This window comes from Nannospalax galili, unplaced genomic scaffold (genome assembly GCF_000622305.1).
Source record: "Nannospalax galili isolate Female #2095 unplaced genomic scaffold, S.galili_v1.0 scaffold114, whole genome shotgun sequence".
Classification (NCBI taxonomy): Eukaryota; Metazoa; Chordata; class Mammalia; order Rodentia; family Spalacidae; genus Nannospalax; species Nannospalax galili.
Window position 1 is genome coordinate 154,317 of NW_008336930.1, and position 16,643 is coordinate 170,959.

The 16,643-nt window shown below is 38.6% G+C and overlaps 1 pseudogene; it reads right to left on the reverse strand.

Moving 5' to 3' along the window:
* Positions 1-10,946: 10,946 nt before the first annotated feature.
* Positions 10,947-11,063, reverse strand: LOC115070101 (annotated as a pseudogene).
* Between the last annotated feature and the right edge of the window lie 5,580 nt (positions 11,064-16,643).

The following is a 16,643-nucleotide window of genomic DNA, read 5'->3' on the forward strand; positions in this document are numbered from 1 at the left end:
CCATAATCAATGCTCAAGATGAATGTGCCAGAGGCCAGTGGTCCCCTGATACATGGCTTTGCAGGACTCATTTAGCTAGATGAACCTTCTGTGCTATGCCTCATTATAGTCTTCAATTTTGGGTATTACAACTCAGGAACCTGAAACTGATCAGTATTGGGGAGATAGTCTTACATTCACCTACCATAAGAGTTTGAAGTTTGTACATCAGGATGCCTGCTGGTTAATTAATAATGAGACACACAGGCATGGAGTGGCCTTGCCTTTGATGTGAATCCAGCTAGCACTTTCTCTTTTTAGCCCTGCTACAAAGAATCCAAATTATCGGAAGTTTGCTTAGTGAACTCTGGAGTCTGAACAAAGAGATTTATGCTAATGTTGAAGGGCATCAGGCTCCGATGGCTGTGTTGTCCCCTTTTCACAATGGGGCTATAAATAAGTCAACAATAAAATTCATCACCCAAGCCAAGACTACGGAGAGCACTATTACAGTTGCATGGGCAGACCAGGTATGGAGATTGTCTAAAGTAATTTAGCACACATGGTTACCAGAGATTTTTAAATTGCGGGAAGATCATAATCTCATCAGTTATTTTTTGAAGAATGCTCACATAGCTATATAGACTACTTGGATTAATTCACGGATGCTCAATTTTTATTTTTTCTTTCATGAAGAACATTTTGCATTTTTATTTTTTAAAAACTTTAAAATTTTTTGTTTATTTTTTATGAGTATGTTTTACTTGCCTGTTATGTAAGTGTACCACAAAGGCTAGGAGAGGGCATCAAATTCCCCTGGAGCTGGAGTTACAGATGGTTGTTAGCTAACATGTGGGTGTTGAAAACTAAATTGGGGTCCTCTGCAAGATCAGTCAGTGTTATTAACCACTGAACCATCTCTGCAGTCCCTTTATTTTTATTTTTGAGACAAGGTATAATGTAGCCCAAACTAGCCTCAAACTTGCTATGTAGCCAAGGAACTACTGAGTCTCCCATTTGGACCCTCCAAGTGCTAGAATTGCAAATACATACTATCATACACAATTTATGGGGTGCTGAGGGTCAAACCTAGGACCTTGTGCATGCTAAGCAAGCACACTACTAAATGAACTACATCCCTGGCCCCAACCCTCAGTTTTTCAATATTGCCATGACTGACCAACCATTGACCTCCACAGGAAGTATGGTAGGTAGAATTCTAAAATGACCCACAGAATTCCTACTCCATTAAGTAGATGCCCGGATTGTGGTGGAGTTCTTTGTATGAGAAATGTCCCCCATAGGTTCCAGTATTTGAACACTTGGTTGTACTATTTGGGGCAGTTATAGAACCATTAAGAGGTGGAACCTGGTGGGGAAAGAGCTTTGAGAGTTTCTAGTCTCATCCTATTACTGCAAGTGGGTAGTGATGTGATCTCTCAGCTCTCTGTTATGGCTATATGCTTCCTAGCATCCTCTTCCACTATGGACACTTCCTCTGGAACTGTGAGGCAAAGTAAACTCTTTCTTTTATAAGTCATATTTGGTCATGATATTTTATCATAGAAATAGAAAACTAATGGATTCATATGTGCCAGAACCCATTATGTGACAATGACGGGCAGGCTTTCTGTTTATTAGGCTGTGATATTGATACTTTCCACCTGTGATGACATTAGTCTGTGTGTGACTCTTTCCTCATATAGTTCAGCTAGTTTTCTTTCTGGGCCTTGGGAATGCAAGCTGCCTTTTGTGAACTGGGCCATCTGTAAAAGAAGGAGAGACCATCAGAGCAAACAGTATTAGGACTCATTTTTCTTCCAACAGGAACTGAACTGCACCAACAGTCAGGACCTCAGGTGTCAACACTAGATGGTACCGCTGCTGCAGCCCATGAGAGAAAACCCTTAGCATAAGATGCAGCTGCTCTGTGCTCACCACATAGAAACTGTGTGGCAATAAATTCATATTGTTTTATGCACTAAGGTTTTTGGTAATTTGTTACATAGGAATAGGAAACTGACACAACAGATCTTCCCTGTTAGTTCCAGAAATTAGATACAGGGAATTTCTGCTGGTATAGTGCAAAAGGAAGTTTTATTGTGGATTAAAAAGCAGATTTTTTGATTACTCTGACCAACCCAAAGTCCCTATTGTGCTCTAGAGGTAAGTAGTCCTTTAAAAATATCAAAACTGGGTGGCAAGGTAGATGGTCAGGAGTGAAATGCCTCATTTCTTAAAGGCCCTTGCTACCAACCTTGATGATCTGAGTTTGATGCCCGGGACCCACATGGTGTAGGGAGAAAACCAACTCTGGAAAGTTGTCCTCTGACCTCCACTTGCAAGACATGGCATGTCCACTAAAAACATCAAAACCTATTGAAAACCAATTAGCTCATTTTTCAGTGAGCTTGAAATTTTTCCTCTATGTTCTCTACTTCATGTGCCAAAGTAGGAGACTAGGAAGAGCATTCTTTGACCCAAGTTGTTGGTTGAGGACTCTCCCTGCTGCTCTGACCCAAGGCTTCAGCCCTGTGCTGCATTCCTCATCAACTCTTCACCCTGGTGAGTCGGTGAATCTTTTTTCCCCATGGGCTCTGATCGACTCTGCACTTCAATCCAGTGATGAGTTGTGCTGATTCTAGTGGAGAAAGCAGTAGTGCTCATGAACTAGGTCTTTTGTGAGGCATTAATGAGGCAATAGAATGACACTGGTTACAGCACTGCAGATTGATTAATAAACACACACAGCAGCTCTTTACAATAGTTTTAAGTTCTTCACATATGATGTTCCTTCTCTCTACAATGGTTTCCTTGTTTCTTCATCATAATCTCTACTTTCTACCTGTCCTTATGTAGCAGAAGAAGCAAGAAAGTTCCCTTAGACTGCCTTCCAAGAACACCAGGTCCACATCTGAGGCATGCCCACCTGACCTAATCATCACCCAAAGGTGCCACTTCTTTTTCTTTATTTCATTTTTTCTTTATTTTTTGTGTGTGGATATGTGTGGGATGCATGCAAGCCAAAGCATACCTGTGGCAGTCAGAGGACAGCTGAAAGGAGTGGGTTCTTTCTTGGGTTCTAGGGATTAAATTCAAGTTGCTGAGCTTGGCGTCTACCCACTATGCCATTTCTTTGGCCTCAGTCCCACCTTTTAATACCATTGCACTTGAGATTATATTACAAAAACCAATTTGGGGAGAAGCACAAACATCCAGGAAAGGACAATAGTGAAACATTACATGAATCGATGAATAAGATTATAGGAATCAATGAAAAGATTATAGGGAAACGCATTCACTAGACAAGTTTCAACCTAGGGATTCTTATATTTTCTTGCTGCCACAGAATAGAATATGCATTTACAGCAGATAAAATTAATTCTTCCCTCAAACATACCAAATTAAAGCTCTTTCAGATGTCATATTACAGATGAATTCAATATAGATACAACTATATTTCATTTTATTTTAGGCATGGCTGAAAAAAAGGATATTTGGGTTTGTTGATTATTTCTCCATCTTCCATTGTGTTAGAATAAAGTTAACCACTACAACAAACAAACTCTCAAATGTCAGAGGCATAATGAATGTTTACGTTAGAGTTGTGACAACCTAATATGAGTGTTTTGTTTAAGTGGCTTTCTTTCAGTCGCATTCATGGACACTGGTCCCCTCTCATCTGGAACTGGACTATCATTCAAAGAGGAAAGAGCAGGAGGACGATGAATGAGAGGGTTTCATGACCTGACTAGAAATGGAGTACTTCAGCCTTGTTACCATTCTGCCAGTTACAGCTTTGACATTTTACACCATGCACAAATGTAGCCTGGGGGTGTTGTATACCAGGAGCCTTAGGAGGGAGATGAAGCTGGTGTGGAAAGACCTAGTCCTTGCCTTAGCCTGTAGAATTTAAAGGTGCTCCCCTGTCCCCACACCACTCAAAAGTTGAAGAGGTTGGGGAAACTGAAAATGGATATCTCTCAATACTCATGGTCTACTTGTAACTTTCAAGGGTGCAAAAAGCTGCAGATATATTATGTTTAAATGACCCTAAATGCCACATGTTTAGCGTGATATCAACAACCTTTGTCCACCATAACTTTCCTAGTACATAAAAACATTAATAACCTAGGCTTCCCCCCACTTTATTTTTAATGAAATATTTTGGAATTTGATTATTATAACCTAGTTATTTCTAAAAATGAGTTACACTTCCACAGGGCACTGCTAAAATGCACAGAGGCATTTTAATTGCCTATGAATATTCAAAACCTCATTATTGTTGCAGTTTATAATTATCAAATTCCCTTGACAAAAATGTGCAGCCCACAATAAAAAAGGCAATCCATTTAAAAGTGTTGACATCCATGTTCAGCCATTTCATTTTAATTCATGACTATTTAGTCTGTATCATAACAATTCAGTTTGGGGAAGGACTAAGATTGAACATTCTTTCCCCTTTAACGTATAGCTTGCTGACTATGTGTACATTTCCTACTTAAGGTATAACATATTTCACACAAGATGGTCTATGTATTAAGCTGATACAAAACTCAAACTGAAACTTGGAATGGAGATTAAAATTTGTGAACAATCAAAGCAAAGCCAGAATTGGGAAATCTCTTCTCTGTTTTGGAATTACCATGGTGGTATAGTGGTAATGCAACCCAAGCTGTCATTCCAAGCCTTGGATAAATAAAAAGGTGCCTACTGAAGATTGGCATCTTGTAAACAGGTACACAGACATTTTGCTTGGTTGTCAAACGATATCCATAAGAAGGAAATGATGCCCTGGAAACCCCATTAGGCATGCATACACTGTGGCTAAACATTAATGTATATGTATACCTGGGAGCTGCTTCGCAAGGGACACAGTGCCAGACAGAAGAGACCTCCCTTTGATTAGCTGGTGAGAGTGAGGAGGAGACTCCCCAAATAATACAGGCTATTGCCAAACCACTTGTTTATCTCCCAGGACTAGTAGATAAGACCCTACTGCTGAAGACAGAATATACTTTGGATTTAGAACTTGAAGCAATGGAGCGGGAATTGACCTGGAAGTCTTCTCTATCATAATGCTAGATGATAATATACAAATTGCCAAGGGAAAAAAAATCAATGAGCCAATCCAGCCCTAAAGCCTAATAACCATAAAGACAGGCATGGCAAACTACCTCTATTGATATAGTAGTGTCACTGCGGTACTGTTATGGGAGGAGGGGTTAATCAACAGCTATCTAATTGGACTTAAAGCATCCTCAGTAGGAGTAAACTAAAGAGTGGCACTATAAACTCAGTCAAATACACATGGCAGAAGAGGACATAGATCCTAGAGAAAATCCTGTCTCTTTCCTATCTCTAGATAAATTAAATTTCTTACTGTATCCTAAATATGGATCCTTATATTTACAGATAAGCATACTATACACCACTCATCAAAGAAGCTTCTTTTTGAAACAGATGGAGGCTACTGCAGAACTGATCAATTGGCCAGACACAGAGAATATATGTCTGAGAGATGCCCAGTACTAGGTGACACATCTACATTTGAATCTCTACAACTAAGGCTCATGGAACATAGCAGAACAAGGGGTAGAGAGAAAACTAGTGTAGCCCTCAACTCTCACCAGTAAAACTTCCTTATACAACAGAGTATGATCTGAATAGAATGCCATAGCTGGCCAAGTTTTAAAGAATAAGAGACTGCAGAGTGTGTATCCCTGGATAGGACTCCCTGGATTGAACCTCACCCACCCAGGGTTCAGGGACCATTGAAGGACGGACAGAAAGATTGTGAGAGCCAGGGCTGGTTCATGAACATAGGGAAGCAGAGGCTTTCAGGCCACTGGAAGTTTGCACATGTCAACTTGTGGCAATGGTGGCATGGGAACACAGGACCATGCCAAGTCAATTAAACCAGGGCCCAAAGGGGAGGAGAGAAATGGGTGGTGGGCCAGTCACCCATTGTTCTGGACTGAGAACTATTGGAGACTGATTGCTATTGGGTCTAGGAGAATATGCCTTACACACTATCTCTAGATGGACTGACTAGACTTCATGGACGAATTTGCAATGAAGGGCATCTGGGTATAAATACTTGACTGGACAGGACTTACCAAGCATGGCAGAACACATGAGGTTTGATGGGGGGATGGGGGAGGCATGGATATGGGAGGGCTCTAAATTTGATTAAGAACTGTTGTATGAAAATACAAAAGCTCAATAAATATTTTTTAAAAAGTCTTCAGACCACTTCATCCCTTCTATAAACAATTATTTGATTCCTTCCATGGCCAACAACTGTACCAATAGGAAGGAACATAAGCTAAAGCGTTGTCTTTAGTAACCCACCAACCATCGACTTCTATTTTTGTGTCAAAGTACGATTTTTTTCAGCAGTCTTATTTTTCTGAATCATATTTTTCAATAAAAGAAAATATAGACATGTAGGCTCTGGAAAGATGGCTCAGTAGGTAAAGCATTTACTCATCAACCTTGAGGACCTGAGTTTGGAGCCCTAGAACCCATGTAAGAAACACAGACAGCAGCATATATGCCTACAATCTTATCCCTATGGGTATTTGGGAGGCTGAGACAGGAGAATTGCAGGAATCTTGTAGGTTGGCTATCCTGGCATATAAGGCAGTGAACAAGAGAAACCCTGCCTCAAGCAAGGTAGAAGGCCGGGACCGACACCCAAGGTTGTCCTCTGACTTCCATGTGTATACAGTGGCGTGTGCATGCCTGCACGCACACATACATGATGAACACACACACACACACACCATTTAACAAATATTAACTGAGTATTCACTGTGGGCCAGAGAATTTAATGACATTATTGAGTTGTTCATGCTACATTCAATCAGAGAGACACTTAAACCTATGATCATATCATAACACAGTGTAGAATAGAAAGTCAGTGAAAGAAGAAAGGACATTTTTGTTTGCAACCCTACCTAGCTGATCAAAAAAAGTATTCCTGAAAAACTGACCCTGATATGAATAATGAAAAACCTTAAATTACTCAACTAAGCAATAATGGGTTTGGGAGAAGTGGTTCAGGTAAAAATGGGACTAAGAGGGAAAAAAGGAGGGTTATGTAGGGAAGTGAAAGCTTAGGTCTTGCTGCAATATAAAGGCCAGAACTAAAGCTGTGTCCAGAGCACATGGAGTGGTAGAAGGGGAGGCAGATCTTTCAGTGTAGGAAGAGGGAATGATAATCAGAAAGCACATCAACAAAATGATCCCTCTGAGGTCTTAAGCTCAGCACTTGCATTGTATGGAGGCTCAAATAAACCAAAATCAAGAGGGCTCCAGTACTGTGCTGCATTTCTCTATAGTGGCAGGGTGAGGATATGGTGCTCTCTGAACTACTCATTAACTCACTCTTATTCCATTCCAACCCTGAAATAAGAACACTTTAATCATAATCAGCTTTGAGAATGTGAGCTAGACACAGGATGCTGGGATAAAATACCATGACCAAGACGACGTAAAGAAGCGTTTACATTGGGTTATGGTTCCAGGGTCCATGATGGCAGAGGAGGCATGGCAGGGGGAAGCTGGAGCAGGAGGCTGAGAGCTCACATCTTCAAAGGCAAACAGGAAATAGAAAGAGAGTGAACTGGATGTGTGGCAAGGCTACGAACTCTCAAAGCCTGCCCCCAGTGCCATGCTTCCTCCAGCAAGGCCACCCCTCATAAAGGGTCCATGACTTCCCCAAACACAGCCACCAACTGGGGAAAAAGTGGTGAAATACTTGGAGTCTGTAGAGAACATTTCTCCTTCAAATCACCACAACACAGTCCCATTGTGTACTTTTTATTGACTATATCTTCCTTCTCCAGCCCATTGCCACTAAAGATCAATGACACAAAGAATTTCAATCAATATTGTATATGCTTGGGTGCATAAATAAGTAATTAAATAGATAAAACATGATATATTTATATAGTAAAGAAAGATTTAGCAACCCTTACTCTATTCTTGGCCACAAAAGTTCATAATTATAAATCACAATGCAATTAAACTAAAAATAACAAGATTTAATCATACGTTACTTGGGAATTTTGTAACACTTAGAATTATTTAGGTCATAATTAGATTAAAAGAAAATATAGACATATAAGTAGAGACTATTTAGATAGATAAACATAAAAGCAATGACATAATATGTTGCATTGCATGGAGTATTTTCAACCCTTAGGAGAAAATTCCCAGCCCTTGAATATCTATAATGTGACACACACAGGAAGTAGCCCTGAAGATTTGGCAGAATTGATCATGAAATTCTGCTAAATAACAGTAGTTATTTACATTTAATGTTAATTAAACAGTTAACATATCTGATAACAGAAAGTAAAAGTTGAAGAAAAAGTTAAAAGTCATGATGGTAAAACAGTATTTTTCATATACAATGCAATTTTTTTTTTTTGGTCTTTTTAAGACAGGGTCTCCCTGTAGACCCAGCTGTCCTGGAACTCACTATATAGACCAGGCTGGCCTTGAACTCACAGAGATCCACCTGCTTCTGCCTCCCAAGTGCTGGGACTACAGGCGTGTGCCACCATGCCCAGCATACAATGAAATTTTATAAGCGGTTTGAATAGAGTGAACACTCCAGAAGGCACATGACCTGAGCAGGATCTAAGGAGCCAAGCAGATATGAGACCCTGCATCAAACAAAGCAGAAAGTTGAGGACAGACACTAAAAATTATCTTCTGACCTCCCCACACATGCTATAATAATAATAATTGTGATTATTAGTAAACAAAAAATACAGAATTATGGCTTGATGCCACGTTTTTCACAGTAAAAATTTGAGCTCATCCGTATTGAAGCTTTACTGTTTTGATAAGCTAACCTCTTCACTTGTATTAACAAATTTAATGTGACCATCTTATAGCCAATTCATTATTTTCCACATCATGTTATAAATGATAATTGAAACATATGAATACTATATAATTGTTCTTGGCACTAGATTTTGAACAAAGCAACAAATATTTTACATATGGTAGTACCTGATGCTTATAACAGAATAGCATTCTTGTAAATGCCTTGAGTGTAAATCGTACAATTTTCCTGGAATGAAATTTGACAGCATGAATAAAATGCTCTAAAATCCCTAAAATCTTAAAAATGTTCCATGTCAATGAAAGAGCTCTGCGATGGTCAAGGTTGTTCAGTGGGATGCTACAAATAGGAGTATATTTCATGATCTAGTATCTGATTAAAGGAGTTTGGTTACATACAATTTTGTGTAGCCAGAAAGTGATATACTCTATGGCCATTTAAAATCCTCTATACAGGAGCTGGAGAAATGGCTCAGAGCTTAAGAGCACAATCTACACTTGCAGAGGACCTGGGTTTTGATTCTCAGCATCCATATGTTGGTAGCAAATGTTTATAACTCTAGTTCTAGGGGACCTGATGCCTTCTTCTAACCACCATAGCATTGCATATATGTGATATTCTTATGTACATGCAGAGAAAACACTCATAACAAAAACGAACAAAATCCTCCATATAAACGATATATACTAATTAAGAGAAAAGGCAGTGACACAATGAAAACAACAAAAACTGGATTGGAAACTATAAACAGGAAAAGTTTGAGGTTTTATGACTTTTGCAAATATATACACATTTACCCACACACATGGATCTAACCGTACCCACAGGAATAAAGGAAAATAAATCAAAATTGTAACAGCATTGTCCTGTGAATCATTCAAAGTGTATTTTATTTCACTCTATATAATTTTTATAGAGAATATTAATCTTTTAATTACAAAAGGAGATTAATTTCTAAAGTGGGCATTTTGTAATTCTTAATGAGAAGCAGAGTCAGGTGGAATCAACATTGTGACAAAAGGACAGCTGCTATCAAACACCGCGTCTCACTTAAGTTAATGAGAAATCTCCTTTACTAACAGATGCGTAAACAGGATTTTGATTAATGGATATGCCAACTGCTCCTCTGCTACCCACATTGACCTCTGTTTGTATTTTAATTGTGACATGCCCTTATAAGAAAAGATTAGTAAATGTATCTTTTCTGATTGCCTTAAAATTTCAGAGCTTTACTAACTATTAAGCAGGGTCTAGGGTAAGGGTGACATCTAGTCTCTTATCAGTGAACTTCCTACTGGTTTTCCATCATTTTCCTGGAAAGGCCCCAAGCAAATTATGCTTAGGGAATGATTCCTGTTCTGGCAGGATAGAGATAAAAATAGCTGCTCACAGTGCGGGAGACTGTACAGCTAGCATGTCTTTTTTTGATCCAGATTCCAGTGTCTCTGTCTTGACCTCATACCTGTCTCCTAAATTCTTAACTTTTTCCAGATGTATGGTCTGTTGGGGCTGCATAGAAAACAGTGTCCCCTATGATTGTATTCCCAAAAGAAAACAATCAGCTAATCTTGTTGTTCACTTTTACTCAATACAGATAGCCTAGAGATCTGCATGTGTCATATCCTCAGATTCAAACAGAAACAGAAAATATTTGGGAAAATATTGTATTTTTACAGGTATCATGTAATCTAGAGATGATTTAGGTTCAGAACGATTTGCATAGATTATATGCAAAAACAACAGGATTTCATATGAAGAACTTAATTAGCCACAGGCTTTGGTTTTCTAATGGAACAAATCTCCCACAGAAACGGAGGGAGCAAAGATGACTCTCCCTCCTTGTGTACAGGCACAACTCTGCATTGTTTCCATTGCGATCTTTATTTTCTAATTTGATTTACAAGTCAAGGATCCCTAACCACACACATTGGAATTATCTCATGCTATTTAAAAGTCTTAGTGCCTGTGGTGTACTCAAGAATAAGTTAGTCAGAATCATTAGGTAATATATTCCAGGCCTGGCAATTTACAGAGCTCCTTTGGTAATTCCAAGGTGAAGCCAAGTTTGAGACTCACTTAAGTCTTGATTTTTTTTTTTTTTAACATTGTTTGAGCCTATATAACAGGTTGTCTCATGGGGATGAGAATACCAGATTAGGTTAGACTTTCTTGCTAGAGCAAGTTCAAACTGTGTCAGATACATTTGTTCAAAGTCTTGCTTTCTTAAAGGTAAGATAAATATTTGGAGACTTCTTCCTTTAGGCAAAAACTCCCTGGTAGCTTTCTCAGCATTACAAGTGACACAAAACAGAATTTAACAGTGGCCACAGCTGTAGGTATGCCAAGCCAATTCTGAAAAGTAAGGTAAGGAACCATTTTTCCCTTTGTTTATGCAGCGAAATTGATAGTATTCATAAGATGCAACGCAAGGTGGGCTTATGAACTCTGGCTGTCTTTGACTGTCTTCTACAGAAGCACTGGCATAAGGGAGAGGCGAGACTATGCCCTACAGCCTCTGTGCAAAGCTCTTCATAGCTCCTTTATTCCCTGACCAATTCCTGAGTGCATCTACTCTTGACATCTAACCCCAAACTCTGCTTCGCTTCAAAATAAAGCTCACGGACTTAAGAGATAGTTCAGCAATTAAGAGCAGGGGCTCCTCTTGCAGAGGACCCAGGTTCCATCCCAGCACCCACATGGTGGCTAACAGTCAACTGTAACTCCAGTCCCAGGGGAATCTAACACCCTTTTCTGCTCCCCACCGACATTGCAGGACATGGGTGCACTTATGTACGTGCAGGCAATACATATACACATAAAATTAAAAATAATAAGTAAAATATTTGGGACTGGAGAGACGGCTCAGCAGTTAAGAACACTGGTTGTTCTTGCAGAGGATCAAGATTTGAATCCCAGTGCCCACATGACAGCTGACAATTGTCCATAACTCCAGTCCCTGGGGATCCAACAGCCTCTTCTGACCTCCACACACATTGCACGACACGGGTGCACTGGCCTACATGCAGGCAATACACGCATACACATAAAATAAATAAATAAATAAAATTTTAAAATAATAACAAATAAAATATTTAACAAAATAAATCTCACAAGAATGTGTTTTGCTCCCTTTCATTGGTATTTATTTTATTCATTTGGCTTTTCCCTCCTACTGAATGATTCATAATTTGGCACCACAGATTTAATCCAGCTTCTTTCCAAAGAATTACAAACTCAAACATCTCCATATAGGTATGTACACCTAAATCATTACACTTTTAGGATTTATTTCACAATTTTGTATTTCACACAACATAGTAAACCCTCTTTTCTTATGAAATCGGCTGCCTTCCTAAGCAATGCTATCTACTGTACCATCAGTTGGCTTTTCAGGTCATATGAGAGAGTCCACAAAGCTTGGGGAGGACAGTGTTAAAAGACGCAAAACATTACCATTACAGTGACCCAGATCTTGCGCTAACAATCAGCTAAATTCGCTTTTTTTAGATTCAGCAAATGAATACTTCTTAATATAGTAGTTTCTCAAAAGTTTAAATGCCATGCAATTTCTGAAAAATGAAATGCCTTTGAACTGGGATAACATCCCTTTCATTATCTGAAGCCCTTTATTAGTTATTTTTTCAACAATAGTCTTATTTCTTACTTTGAATTAAGCAAAGTTATTTTGGGACACCAATGAAAAGGAAAAAATTATGACTGTGCTTGTGTTTGTATTTATGAAAATGGATGTATTTTGAAAGTAATCACTGAAAAATGCACCCAGAGCCTAAATTAACTTAATGAGAGCAGAGAAAAATAAATTAGAATTCAATAATAAAAGAAATTACTGCATTGTGAATTTTGTACCACAATCCTTATTGCTTGGCTTGCACCAGGCCCTAACTCCTAAGATGAATTCAGAACCCATTAGCAGTAGCATAAACAGCAGCAAAAGGTAAAGAATCTATGGAGATTAAAAAGACCCTGAGAAAGGAGGAGACAGAAAGGCCTCTTCTTCCAAGGTGTCATAATTTGTAGATCCCATTTTCTTTTTACCTTAACTGAACACCCTCAGATCTTTGGTGCTATAAATTAAGAAGCAGGTAATTGGGACAGTATGAAGTTTTACTGCTCAATGGAAATAGTTCATGAGAATTGGATAAAGCTAATCCACAGCCGAAATCAGAGAGGAAAAGCTCCATCTAGTCTTTATAAATTCTAATATAATTCCTTAGTTGTTGCTGTGAAGCTCATCTCTTTCAAACCTGGAAGAACATAATTCTAATGCCTTATGTGCACCATTGAGAGAAGTGAACTTTATTGAAAGTGGCAACTTGAGTTTTCCATCCTGATCTTCTTTCTGAGACAGTCCTGTTGTGTCCTCTTGTACACAAAATGCTTTCTATTAGCAAGTCTTGATATGTTAACCAGCTTTAGACCACTATGGCAACATAACTAAATTCCTTGATAAGGAGGAAAGACTTATTTCCGTCATGATCACTTGGTCCTGTTGCTTGGGGCCTGCAAAAGCACAGTGCATCATGATAGGAGCATGGGACCCTGGAGGCCAGTTTATAAACAAAGAGAGAAACAGGAAGGGTTTCGAGTTCCAGTATCTCCTCTCCCCAAGTCCCACCCCTTAAAACTTCCACTACCTTCCAATAGTGCAACAGGCTACAGCACAAGCCTTTAACACAAGGGTCTTGGGGACATTAAAAGAACCAAACTGTAGCACTTGATAAGTACTTCTGCTTTTAATTTTATGTTTTATATGTGATATAACTTTTCTTGTTGTTTGATAAAATATTTTCTATAAACAAATTAAGAAAGGGCTTATTTTGCCTTAAAATTGGAGGTTATAGTCCATCATCATGGGAGGTCAAGGCAGCAAGGTGGATGGTCACATGGCATCCATAGTCAACTGCAGAGAAAGACAAATGCTGGTGCTCAGGTGTGCTCCTGTTCTCCTTTTTACTCATTTTGTGACTCTAGCCCTTAGAAAGATGCTGCCCACATTCAGGGTGTGCCCTCTGTCCTGACTTAAACCTCTCTGGAGATACCTTTGCAAACATACATAGAGGTGTGTCTCCTCGGTGACTCTAAACACTGTGAAGCTGATGATGAAGCTTAACCATTACATAAGCCAAAGATGTAAGTTGTGGGTTATTCCTTTTGTCACTGATTTATTAATGGCATGATTTACCTGTTGAAGTGTTTTAGATGACCATGCCAATTATAGCTGGTTAATAAATATTTAGCATAAATACAGGGTACCAGTGAAGCTTTTCAATCTCTAAAACTATTGACTTTTCACATATATTTTTATATGGTAGAGGATAATATTATCAAACTAGTTTTTTAAAGGAAGCAGCTAGAATTGAAATGGGGAGGTGATTTGCTCAGTTTCACATACCTGTTAGGTAAGATGTAGGGAGCAGAGGTTCAGGATCCGTTCCCCAACTACTGTACCATGTCAACTTCCAGCTCAGTAGGGAGACAAAGTCACTGTGCCAGTGTAGCCCACTTGCCTCAGAGAGACCTGCTGAGGTTGGCAGCAGAGTCATAGGTTCACGGTAGTGTAACTGAGTTTTCTTACACCTTAACTTTCATCATAGTACATGTTCATGTAATCAACAACATATATGCTAATAAAACTAGGTAGTTTAAATCAAGCCTTTGCAAATGGGATTTTGGAAAAGAAAATGTATTAAGCCACTTGTAGAAAAACATGTTCTTAAATACTTAATTAAAAATACTTGCTTTTTTTGTTTACTTGTTTTCTATTTTTTAGCTTTTTTATCATGGGTGTGGTGTGCATGTGCGTATGCATGTTCGCATATATGTGGATACATGTGTGTACATGAATGTGGAGGTCAGAGGATAATGTCAGTGTCTATCTCCGTCACTCTCCACTTTATTCACTGAGGCAGTGTCTCTCAGTGAACAGAAACCCTGCAGATTCTGCTAGTTCAACAAGCCAGTTTATCTTGCCAATCCCGGCTGCCTTGAATACTAGGACTGCAGGAGGCTGCAGTTCTACCAGGCTTGTAAAGCAGGTGCTGCTGATCCAACTCTTGTCCTTATGCTTCCCTTGCAAGCATTTTATCCCAAGCCATCTTCCCAGTCCCAGTTATTTTTATTTTTTATTAGCAGAAAAAGTTATGTATTTATGCATGTGTTTATATTGTAACACAATATTTTGTGGTGGTGTACAATGTAAAATGGCTAAATAAAGCTAATGAACATAGTTGTCAACATATTATATTTTTACCTATACACCAATATTTACTATGGCTTTATTCACAATAACTAAGAGTTGAAACCAGCCGGAGTGCCCATCAACAGATACATGGATTAAAATTTGCAATACAGATCTGCAATGGAATTTTAATCAGCCATAAAAAACGAAATGATGATACTTTCAGGAAAATAGATGGAACTAGAGATCATTAAGTTAAGTAAAACAATCCAGACCCAGAAAGAAAAGTGCCTCTCTTATGTGACATCTATTTAAATTTACTTATTAGCATGTGTGTCTGTGCATGCATGTGTATGTGTATATATGTATATGCATGGATATATCACAAAAATATAAAGATAACCATCAGAGAGGAGGAAGAGATCTTAAGCGTTTAGAGGGAGAAGATTTACTGAGCTACATGTGACATGAAGAAGGGGGTCCAGCAATAGGTAAGAAATTAAGGAGAGGGGAGTCAAAGGGAAGGGGGATAAATAATAACATATAATCACACACACATATAAAACATATGTATATTTTAAAATCTCTGCAGTGAAATTCACCACTCTGCTAACTTAAACAGCAGAGCTATAAGTTCATATCGACAGTTAAAATTCACTCTCTCAGCAATTTCTAAATACATGACATAATGTACTAACAATGGGTGACAGAATCTCTTGAACTTACTCCTTCTGGCTGAAATTTTCTATCCTTGGTTTATCACTTCCTGAATCAACCCCCTGCCTTCCACCCAGCCCCAGGTAACCATCATTCTACTCTTTGCTTCCAATTCTTTTAGATTCCACATCTAAGTTAGATTAGAATTTCTTTCTGGGTCTGTTTTTTTTCTCACATCATAAAATATAACCCAACCTTTCATGTTGTTGCCAATGACAAGATTTCCATCATTTGGGGCTGGGGAGATGCCTCAGTGAACCTGAGTTCAGTTCTAAGCAAACACATTGGGCAGCTCACAACTACCTGTAATTCCAGCTCCAGAGGATCAGATGCCCTCTTCTAGCCTCTGTCTATACCTACACACATGTAGCATACACTCAGATACGGACACATACATGTAAAAAATAAATCTTAAAAAGATTTCTTTCTTTTATAAGGATAAATAGACTTTCACATCATACTGAATATCACATTGAATATACCCCATCTCCTTAATCCATTTCACCCACTGAAGATCTAGTATGCTGACTACATATCTTAGTTCTTTAGGAATTTGAATGCCAGTTTTAAGCTGACTAATTGATGCTTGATTATATGCTAAACACTTGTTCAAATTATTTGATTCTAATAACATAGAAGTCCTCATAACAAATTCTGCAAGGGGGGATACCATCACTAGTACCACTCATAGGTGTTAGCTAACTCTCCTCTAGTACTCTTGTGAAGCATACTTATCCAGGTCTTATGTTCTAGTTTGAGGTAAGAGTCATGACTACAAGTTCATGATTTGGCTTAGCAAAATTCTGCTAAATCCTTGGTTTTGTGAATGCCAGATGTTTTTTCATACTAACATAACTTGAAACTATCAGGATTATTTTAAATGTA